Raw genomic sequence first — 12230 nt, 5'->3', positions numbered from 1 at the left:
TTTGACAAAATTATTCAAATTAGAATTAAATACCCATGATAAAATATTCCAACATATTAAATTTAAATGCTTTGATTTAGTTGTTACTAATGTGTTTGTTCAAGTGTTGAGTATTTAAATTCACAAGTATTAAAAGACATTAAGACCAAGGCTCAAAGCCCATGAGAAAGTGTCAAAGCCCAAGTCAACAGATCCAAGCTTATAGATCAACTCAGCTCAGCAAGAAGAAGGATCCAGAAGCCCTGCTAAATGCTTCACGATGAAGCTGCTGAGTCGAAAGGATAGAAGACAAGGAAAAAGTTGACCTAAACAACTTGGAGACAAAGCCAATCCATTTTGGGAAAGGGCCAGACCCGCAGAAAGCTGTCAAAAAAACTTTACCATAAATGGAGAGACAACCTGACGCTTACTGACCAAAAGCACTTGATCTCTGATCAAGATAGAAAAGGCAACGTTCTTATTGGCCGAAGACACTGAGCACTGATGAGCAAAATCGACAAAGGTGCCGTTTCCCTCCAACGATTATTTTAAAATTCAGACTAGGAAGGAAGGAAGGCTGGTTACTTTACTTTTACTCTCCTCTAAAAAGCTAATCGTTTTTTTAGTTCTAAATAATTTTAATTCTTTCGTAAAAAAATAATTTTAGTTCTTGAACTTTCTTATTTGATATCGTCATCATGTTAAATTACTCAACCATAAAAAAAGGTTATTATATTAATAAAATGTAAAACTACAATCACTTTTAGAATTGAAACAATTCTACAAGTGAAAGAGGTCTTAAGTCAAGATATTGTTGTGGTTAAATTAAGGGCCTTTGCAAAAGAGAATTGGGAATTGTTTTTACCTTTTTAATAAATCATGCATATTTTAGTTTTACTCATACCCATTTTCATGTGAAAATAATGTGCAATCAGATATATACATAATGTTAATTACATTACATCCCCTCGAAGGTGTTGTAGAAAATAATTGAAATGGTAAAGTTATATACATAAAAAAAATTAGGGGAAAAACATGGCCACATCTGAAGGGTTAACATGGCTATATACATCAGTTATGAAACTCAGAATTAGTTAATCGAGCTGTTTAGTCCAATCAAAAGGTTCCCAATCTCGTGCGAAATTTAGTATCGCCCGTTTTTGTGCCTGTACTGACTCTTGTGTTCGGCGATGGTACATGTATTTCTCAGGGAACTCTAGCATGCCTCTTATCACATTAAGACCAAGGCTATTTTTGAATCGATGCTCATCATCGGTCAATGTACAAACCCCTTGTTCAAACCAAACTCAACATGGAAATAAGGGAAGTCCTTAGGAATTGAATCTCGCAACCCCTTTTCACTTGTATCGATCAGCTTCTTTGCATTGTGCTGGCTCCACTCATCTCCAGCTTCATCGATTGCCTAAAAATGTATGAATATTCATGATTCTAGAATCATATATAACTACACCAAATGAATTCTCCACAAGACTAACAATGCTGAATTAATGCATCAAAAAGTAAAATACGTAAGAAGAAATCATACCTTTTTTAAATAGAGAGGGGTTGCTCCAACAATTTTTTTTGTGGCAAAGAATACACTTTATTAAACAATGGTGATGTAGTTTTTCCAAATCAATTACTGTTTAAAAAAACACTAATTCTTTCTCTTGCTTTGCAAACATCTTTGTAAGGCATTTTTTTGAAGTTCTGAATCTCTTCCCATACATGATTGTGAACATTCCTTGTGGATGCCTCATGCTGTAAAACCCCAGACAGTATAACACTAGAACACAAATAAAAATGATGAACATTCTAAAATAATAGAAAGCTCAACCATACATTACTTCCTAGATAGCAAAATGTTTTAATTTAAGAAGTGATATGGATTTCCTACTCTCCATTAAAGTTGCAGAATGTGTCACATATTAAGGTTGAGCTAACTTGCGTTGAAACACATTTCCACAATGATTTTGATTTGACAAAATTATTCAAATTAGAATTAAATACCCATGATAAAATATTCCAACATATTAAATTTAAATGCTTTGATTTAGTTGTTACTAATGTGTTTGTTCAAGTGTTGAGTATTTAAATTCACAAGTATTAAAAGACATTAAGACCAAGGCCCAAATCCCATGAGAAAGTATCAAAGCCCAAGTCAACAGATCCACTCTTATGGATCAACTCAACTCAGCAAGAAGAAGGATCCAGAAGCTTTGCTAATTGCGTCACGATGAAGCTGCTGAGTCGAACGGATAGAAGACAATGCAGAAGTTGACCTAAACAACTTGGACACAAAGCCAATCCATTTTGGGAAAAGGCCAAACCCGCAAAAAGCTGTCAAGAAAACTTTACCATAAATGGAGAGACAACCTGACGATTACTGACCAAAAACACTTGATCTCTGATCAAGATAGAAAAGGCAACGTTCTTATTGGCCGAAGACACTGAGCACTGACGAGCGAAAGCGACAGTGATGCCGTTTCCCTCCAAGGATTATTTTAAAATTCAAAATCATCGGAGGCTCAGATATCACTATAAATAGGCCTTTCATTTGCTTCATTCCATGCAGATCTTCATAAAGTCAAAACGCTAACCAAATTACTATCTGAAGTTTTGTGCCAAAGCAAAGGAAAGAAATCTTACACTCACTCACATTTTGTGTAAAAGACTAGATTGTAGATCATCTAAAGTGTTCTATGTATTTAGAACAAAACCTTTATCACTTCTAAAGACTGTAAGGAGATACTGAGTTGCTCGGTTATAGCACTCTGTGGTAGAATAGTGTTGCGTATAGGATATAAAGGAAGGTACTTTGTATACTCGCTGACTATTGTAAGAGGTTTGTGCTCTACCTGAAAGAGCTCAGTATTGGATTAAAGCTTGAAAGGATTCTAGGGACTAGACGTAGGCAAAGAATACACTTTATTAAACAATGCTGACGTAGTTTTTCCAAATCCATTACTGTTTCAAGAAACACTAATTCTTTCTCTTGCTTTGCAAACATCTTTGTAAGGCATTTTTTGAAGTTCTGAATCTCTTCCCATACATGATTGTGAACAGTCCTTGTGGATGACTCATACTGTAAAACCCCAAACAGTATAACACTAGAACACAAATAAAAATGATGAACAATCTAAAATAATAGAAAGCTCAACCATACATTACTTCTTAGATAGCAAAATGTTTTAATTTAAGAAGTGATATGGATTTCCTACTCTCCATTAAAGTTGCAGAATGTGTCACATATTAAGGTTGAGCTAACTTGCGTTGAAACACATTTCCACAATGATTTTGATTTGACAAAATTATTCAAATTAGAATTAAATACCCATGATAAAATATTCCAACATATTAAATTTAAATGCTTTGATTTAGTTGTTACTAATGTGTTTGTTCAAGTGTTGAGTATTTAAATTCACAACTATTAAAAGACATTAAGACCAAGGCCCAAAGCCCAAAGCCCATGAGAAAGTGTCAAAGCCCAAGTCAACAGATCCACGCTTATGGATCAACTCAGCTCAGCAAGAAGAAGGATCCAGAAGCTTTGCTAATTGCATCACGATGAAGCTGCTGAGTCGAACGGATAGAAGACAATACAGAAGTTGACCTAAACAACTTGGACACAAAGCCAATCCATTTTGGGAAAAGGCCAGACCCGCAGAAAGCTGTCAAGAAAACTTTACCGTAAATGGAGAGACAACCTGACGCTTACTGACCAAAAGCACTTGATCTCTGATCAAGATAGAAAAGGCAACGTTCTTATTGGCCGAAGACACTGAGCACTGGCGAGCGAAAGCGACAGTGGTGCCATTTCCCTCCAAGGATTATTTCAAAATTCAAAATCATCGGAGGCTCAGATATCACTATAAATAGGTCTTTCATTTGCTTCATTCCATGCAGATCTTCATAAAGTCAAAACGCTGACCAAATTGCTATCTGAAGTTCTGTGCCAAAGCAAAGCAAAGAAATCTTACACTCACTCTCATTTTGTGTAAAAGACTAGATTGTAGATCATCTAAAGTGTTCTGTGTATTTAGAACAAAACCTTTATCACTTCTAAATACTGTAAGGAGATACTGAGTTGCTCGGTTATAGCACTCAGTGGTAGAATAGTGTTGCGTATAGGATATAAAGGAAGGTACTTTGTATACTCGCTGACTATTGTAAGAGGTTTGTGCTCTACCTGAAAGAGCTCAGTATTGGATTACAGCTCGGAAGGATACTGGGGACTAGACGTAGGCAGAAAGCCGAACCAGGATAAATCTACTGAGTAACATTCTCTAACTCTTAACTTCTTATCTGTTTGCTTTGTACTGTGCCTAGTAAAACGGTAAAACTGATATATATATATACTGAGTTGTGTGTTTTTAAGTACTGAGTTCAGGAATAGACTCTAGCGCTATTTCCTGACTCAATGTTAGAAGCAGTCTTAGTCTTGGATTAACTAAAGCTGCCTCTGACCTTACTCAGCATCACTGTGCTAAACAACTAAGTGAGAAATCTTAAGTATAAAAAGAAAGTCAACCTTAAAAGGGAAAAATTTTAAATAGTTCCTTAACCCTCCTTGGAACTAATTCTCATATTAGAAGCGACCAACAACCTGCATAGTTAAGATGCAACAATGACCAGGCACAACAGGCTGCGACTGAGGTAACATGAGATAGGCGAAGTTTGCAATTGACACAACAAGATGTTTTGGCCGGTTTGGGTTCTCAAAGTAGAACACGCAGCATTCTTGCTGAGTCAAGATGCACTACCCAAGAATATTAGTGTCCGAGGACTTATGATCATTGTCTGCCCCCTTCTTAGATTTTAATAAGAAACAACGGATTTGTTCGTACCTCAATAATACATCATAGTGCACAAATCAACCAAGAAACAATTGTTAACCTAAGGGAAAACTCATGATTTTAAACATTATACCATCAAAAGCAAAACAAAATGAAGTTTTCACATTTAGTTTTATACATCCATAGTTCAAAGTTAAAGATTGTACATCTCCCTTTTAAAAAAACTCGGATATATTAAGAGACAACCAACATAAATAGTAAAGAGATGTTCATCAATGTGTGGCTTTCATAGTGATAGTTAGCAATCCAAAAAATAAGATAAAAAATGTAAAATTGTGATTAGTTTTACCATAAGTTTGTCAGCTTCTTCATGAAGCCCTTTCATTCGAAGTTGCAAGGCCTTAGCTACCAACTGGTTTGCACTTGATGTTTCATTAACTGTTGAAATGCCTTCAGAAGGTTTGTACATTTCAGAAGTGATGACTTTTGACTCCACATTTTCATCTTGGTTAGTTGAACCAGCAGGATCATTATTATGCTCTGCACAATTTTGCTAGACACTGCAGCATAGATGATGTCTGCATTCTTAGGACTAAAATCTGGCCTTTTTGGTCTTCCCCATGATAAAGAATCGTGTACTTTCAGAGCTCTCATCTGAGGATGTCGGACAGAAACATCTTTGAAGTAGCTCGATCAGCATTCTGATGAAAAAAAATCATATTATATTAAGATCTACAATCTCTTTCTGAAAGCTAAGTACCTTTTTCACATTTCTTTCACTTTGACCATTAGCACCACTTTCTTGTCCCTGCCCTCTAACTGCCCTCTCTTTGTATTGTTTATGGCATATAGATGAGCTCGCGCTAGGGCAACTGTATGAGATACTGCAGAGATAGCTAACTGGCCAAGAGAACCGCATCTTTCTTCTACAACCTGAAAGTTACAATGTTAAAAGTAAGATAAGAACAACCATAATCATGTCTTGCTAGATATAGAAACAAGAAAAGAACCTGTTCCAGATTTCTTCCTTCTCGAGCTGCTTGCTCTTGGGCATGTTTCAGTGCTTTCATTCTCCAGTTGGCACCTCCATTATCTTTGTTTATCTACTGCAAAAAGATTATATTACTTATTAGGGCCCGTCCTCATAATTTACAGGCTTAGAGGCCGCTCCTAAGACTCGAACCCGTGACCTCTTCGTCACACGACAACAACGGTTACCATTGGGCGAAGGCTCGTCCTCAAAATATATTTTAATACATGACAAACAAAAAAGTATTTCATTAATTCCTTATTTATCAACATATTAAATCTATTTGGTAAAAAATTAAATCAATCGCCACATGTATATATCTTGTATCCAAAATTGTGTCATGTGGGAAAAAAATTTAACAAATAGAATATTTTCCATTTAAAATCGGTTAAATGTCACTTATAGAAGTACGTCAAGAGGAAAATATTACCAAATGATATGACAAAATTTTGTATGACCAAATATGAGTTTAATTCCTATATTCAAAAAATCAATTGAACCTCTTTTAAATTTAAAACCTAAATAATCTTTAAGGCTTTTTACATGAATATCACAATTGGGCCCCTTTACAGCCTCCCTAGGCCAGCGCACTCCTGGCCTAGACCCAGAGCCGGCCATGTTACTTATGTATAATACTTGTATATTTTCTGTTAAATAACGTTCCTATAAGGTTTGTGATTCTGTTAAATCTTTACTAACATCACGAAATCAATTCATTAAATTAAAAACAACAACCCTAACATGCAATTCCCAAAATTGTTCAAAACCCTAACAAAATCAATTCATCGAATTAAAAAACAAAAACCTGTTGTGCAACACAGCTCTGTCGTCAGAGTCACTAGAGATACCAATGGAAGTGTACCGAGGAGCAAAAGGGTCGGGGAAAGGGAAACGGAAACGGAAATGGATTTTCAATTTCAGAATTTCTGTCTTAGTGAATTTCTTAGGCCATCTCCAACCCATTACGCTATCTCTATTTCTATTTTCTATTTTCTAAACATCAAATCTTATTTTTTCTCCAACCCACTACACCATTTATTACACTAAAAATAATATTCTCTACTTTATTCCATTTTACATAACACTTTAATTAATATCTTATTATATTTTACATATATTATTATTATTATCATCAATAATCTATAATAAAAAAAATTAATTCAAAAATAAGAAAACAATGTTATTTAATTTTAAATAATTAATAATATATTTAACTAAAAAATATAAAAAGAAAAAATATTTATTTATGAAATATAATTTAAATTAAAATAATAAATATATATAATTAAATTAAAACAATATATATATATATATATATATATATATATTAAAGTATTGATTTCCACCAAAATAAATTTTGGTGGAAATCAAAATCAATTTTGGTTGAATTATCAGCTATTTTGGCGTAGAAATTTGGTGGTGGTTGGAGAAGCCAACCACCACCATTTTGGCATTTCCAACCCTTATTTGTTGAGGGTTGGAGATGCTCTTAGAATTTGTTTTGGGGAGTTGTTTCCGCTTATAATTTTGGGACCAATTAACGTACAGTTTTTTTTATTTATAAAATTAAATTTTTAGACCTATTTCAATGGGTTAAATGCACAATTGGTCACTCAACTTAGATGGTTGTCTCAAAATGATCGCTCAACTTTAATTTGTCTCAATAAAATTACTCAACTTTGAGTTTTGTCTCAATTGGGTTACTCTTGGGATTTCAGTGATTAAAATGCATCATAATGACATGGGGGACACTTCAACATGAGTTAACTCAGATCTCTGACCGAAACGAAATGTGACAGCCACCTGTCATATATTTTTATGAAAAACACTAAATTTTATTTATTTTTTCGTAAAAATATCGACACGTGATAGCCATACGTTGAAGTGTCCCCCATGTCATTATGATGTGTTTTAACCACTAAAATCGGCTGAGTGACCTAATTGAGACAAAACTCAATGTTGGATAATTTTATTAAGACAAATTGAAGTTGAGTGATCATTTTGAGACAACTTTGTAAGTTTAGTGACGAATGATGCATTTAACCCCTATTTCAATATATGCTATTAAATTAGACAATTTCAATTCTTATACCCAAAATACTCTTAGACTCTTCAACTTTCTATCTCCTTAATTTCCCAAATCGTTGAATTCTACAATAATTTCTTCAACTTTCAACCCGCATACCTACATGTTAAGCTAATTATGGTGGACAGTAACTTCGACTTTAGTCATCTGTAACTTAGATAATGAAGTTGAGGTAGAGAAAGTAATGATTTTTTTATTATTCACAAATTATCATTTTGGTTCACAATTTAATAAATAAGAACCCATTTGAAGTTCTCATTTTATGATATGGGTTCTTATTTCATAAAATATGTACCCATATCATATTTGCGAACCATTAAATTTACTTTAAACATTCAAAATTATGTAGAAGATGAGTTAAAGAAGAAGATGATGTTCAAAAAATTTACTTTAAACATTCAAAATTTACTTTTACTTGTTCTTCATTGTTCTTAGTTTTTGTTTTCTTCATTGTTCTTAGATTGAAACGTGGTACTTAAGAGTGTTGTTTGCTCTTCTTTACTTTAACAGATAGAAAAATTACTTATGCAAAATACTTGTATATTTTCTGTTGTTTTTTTGTCTTGGAAGTTCGGTGTATCACTAAATCACCCAAGAGAATGAGGCATTTCTTCATTGGAGATAGCTACATCGTTTAATGGAGTGGAAGAAGTGAAGGGAAGAGCATGGGCATCTTCGGGAGAGACCAATGGAGAAGGTGTCGAAGCAGCATTAGTAGTGGAGGAGGTTCCGGCAGTTAGATTCTCAAGGTTCGTTTGAACTTCTAAAGTTATGTGCAGGTGAGTTTCTACAGGCACTACGTTGATAACTATTTCAGACGACGGTTCAAAACCGTCGTTCCAGAGAAATTGAAACTGTCACGGGACTCGCAGCCGTCTGATGGTATTACAGATGACGGTCGCATTCTTTCATCCTTAATAGCTTCACATGACACACGTTTATTTTCATTCTGTCATCTTCCTTATGTTACGATGACGGTGACGGGAAACAGGCAAACGTTTAGCAGCAGAAATATAAATTTTTTACCTATTTCCTTTTCTCAAGATCCGTTAATCGTTATTTCATATAAGGAGGGATTGAACATAAATACCTTTATGACGATCAATCTACCATTGCAAACGAAGTGCCCACAACTTCAAAAGAGATGGAAACTATCTACCAATCTTCCCCTACCCGTACAGACCTTCCAGACCTCCGAAGGACAATCCCGATGGTGAAAACGTGGAAGAATATGTCTAGAAGCTCCTGTCCAAAAATCGTGACGATCCGAAGGTTCAATCTCCGGGAATCCGCGAAATCGTGAACTGACCTGATGTAGGAGAAGCAAAACGAGTTTCTCCTTTTGTATGTCTTTTCTACGTTCATGAACATAACAAAACATATAAGTAAACGATTCGAACTCAACCAAGAAATAGCAATCAAGATAGATTGCCTCTAATTAATCAACACAAGATCAAGGAGAAAAAGAAAGAGATGAAATCAATTGATTCAGAAGCAAGCGGTGAATTCCATCCTCTACTGTAGGGTCGAAATTCTCAGTCTGCAGGGAGACTATGTTAGCCGAAATTTACAGTTAAAGGGGGTTTATATAGCCTCTTCCATCTAAACCCTAGTCAGATAGAATTAGGTTACTGAATAAGAATTTAATTCGGAATAAAACTCTTATTGTTATTATCTGTAATTATATCTAAATATAAAGATAATAATAACTTATTAATAGGATAATAATAGAAGCAATTTAATCTCATTAAACCTCCTAACTTATTTATCCTATAATTAATTTAATTCACAATCATAATCTGATTATAATTGTTTAAAAATAAATTAATTCCTTTATGTATTTAATACATAAATTCGCCCCCCTCATGTTACTGGGCCTTAGTGGACTCAGTTGGGCTTCCTTCAATTAATTAACATCTGTTTCTCTTTTGGGTTCCAAGTTTTATGTGTGACCCATTAGGTTCTTATTGCTTCTAGCCGTATACAACTATTAAATTAATTTTCTTAGAATTATATTTAATCTTTGTATAACGAAATGAGTACGCGAACTGTGATTGGCAGATCCGAAACATTCCCCCAGAGCTATAAGAAGACAGGTTGATTCTGTCATTGACCTTTCCATATTAGTTACAGTATAATTCGATCCTTCATCAATTACATCCTTGAACTGAATCTTATGACTATGGGTAATGTCAAGTCATATATAGCGAGACGTTCGTTTTACTTGTACAGGCCGAGTTAACTCCAATTAGATAGGTTAAGTGAAATCTGCATTTCAAGTCTTAAGCTATCACCTTGCAAGGATTTAGAGTTAAGTCTTCCACAAGCGATCCTTGGACGTATCTCCCATTTATCAGGAGTGACAAATGCTCAATCCAATGTTAACTATCCTATAATTACTTCCTGTGATACCCAACGTCTGCCGTACAGACCCCAGAGTCATCCCTGTTATGGATCGTGTTACAACAGGATCAAAGCATCACATTCCATAATCCAGAATCACTAATTAACATTCCTTTGAGTCTGAGGATTACTTATACCTATTAATACCAATGAGATGAGCATGTGACAAGGATAAATCTCTGCATCCTGTTATCTCAAGTCGGGTCCCCAATCCTAATGAACCCCTTTCATTGGATCCATGTAACTATCTAGATATCTGCATATCTGAAGCTTGTGAGATCAGCTCTGTCTCGACAGAAAGCATTGTTACATGCAAGTCTCAACAGTGTTATGTCAATCCCTATTCAAAACATATCACTTGACTTGGGGTGGTTTTAAGTTTATTAGTTTATTATAATGTTTCGTCTCACTTCATGCTTGTATGAACACTTTATAATCACTTTAAATAAACTTAGGGATTTCCTTTTATTAGACTTATTTAGTTCTTTAAAGGAGGTTGCCTTTATATGGTTATGAAACCATATCTTATTAAAACAAATGACATAAAGAACAATTCATTTACATTAAGTTTATATCATGGAACAATTGTCTATAGGACACTAAACCCCAACAGACGAAAGTATTAATAGCAGCCGTCACATTATTGTTGGCAGCATGACGATGTTTGTATGCGATATGTCAAGTTTACCACACAAATTTAACGACGCTTTGAAAAGTGTGGCTAAGCGTTTAAGGACGCAAAAAAACATCGTTAAACCTTAAATTTTAGCGTCATAATAGACCTTTTTGTAGTGTCTATTTATAGATTTAATCAATTGTGGAGGCACTGTTACAAGGTTACGACTAGCTATCGAAAAAGGGTTTGATTGCATTTGGTAATCATCCTGTTGTCTCAAAATTATTCAAATTCTAATAGGTGTAGTGAGGAAACACAAATTTACCCACATAGAGTCCTTATTATGACTAATATGCAACTCAAAGGAAGAACGAATGTGAATTTCCAACATAGCTACCGTGAGGAGAATAGATATGCGGATTGTTGTGAATTTACCTCGCCAGGCTCCCCGAGGAGTCACTATCATGTTGGAAGCTCCTTTGGATATCCACATGGCAGACTAAAGAGTATTTTGACACATTGAAAAGTATACAATTTTATGCAAGTTTATAGACGAATATATCACTCTAACTTTGTGAGACCAATAAACCAGAGGTACAAACTAAAATGTAAACACTTGTGGATTGCAATCAACTGTGATGATACAACCTCTAAAGACAGTAGTTCAACATTGTGAATAGAGTAAAATAAAGAGCTCCTAAATTTAAGGGATAAGATGCAAAAATATAGCGAGGAGCAATTTTTTTCCTAACGTCTACAATGGTGCAACTTTGCCCCTAATGTTGGCGAGCAATTTTATCCCCAACATTGGCAAGTTGGGTCAATTTGAGAAATAATTCATCAAATTGTCTTCTCGATCGTGAATCTTATCATCTACACATTTTATCACTTATTAGTAAGAGATCACAAACATATGTTGACCTGAAAAAAAAAATAGTCTTTTGTACAAGTTGGACAAAAAAAAATTCAAATATTTCGCCCAATTTATAAATATGAATTTCCAATTCTATTATTAAATCACAAAAAAATATGACATCTTTTTTTAGAACAAAGTACAGAATAATGAATAAAATATCTGTGTTTTAAGCCTCCTATTAAGCCTGCTTTCTTAATCAAAGTGACAAATGATGTGTAAAGGCCAATGAATAAACTTAAACTAATAAAAAGCTCTCTTAATAAAAACAAATTACAGCAAAAATACAGAAAATGGTTCTTCAGTAACAAATTTACATTCAGTTATCTATTTAACTGAGAAAATTATTTTGTCAGCTAGCAGTTTTTGATAACTTCAAAAGATCTTAAATCTGTCCTAATCTGAGC

At 34.3% G+C, this 12230-nt stretch overlaps 1 pseudogene; it reads right to left on the bottom strand.

The window, feature by feature from the left end:
* Window positions 1-1073: 1073 nt before the first annotated feature.
* On the bottom strand, window positions 1074-6423 carry LOC136236001 (uncharacterized; annotated as a pseudogene).
* Window positions 6424-12230: the final 5807 nt, after the last annotated feature.

The sequence above is a fragment of the Euphorbia lathyris genome, chromosome 7, assembly GCF_963576675.1.
Source record: "Euphorbia lathyris chromosome 7, ddEupLath1.1, whole genome shotgun sequence".
Classification (NCBI taxonomy): Eukaryota; Viridiplantae; Streptophyta; class Magnoliopsida; order Malpighiales; family Euphorbiaceae; genus Euphorbia; species Euphorbia lathyris.
Note: the sequence above shows the minus strand (reverse complement) of the source record. Positions and strands in the feature narration are given on the sequence as shown.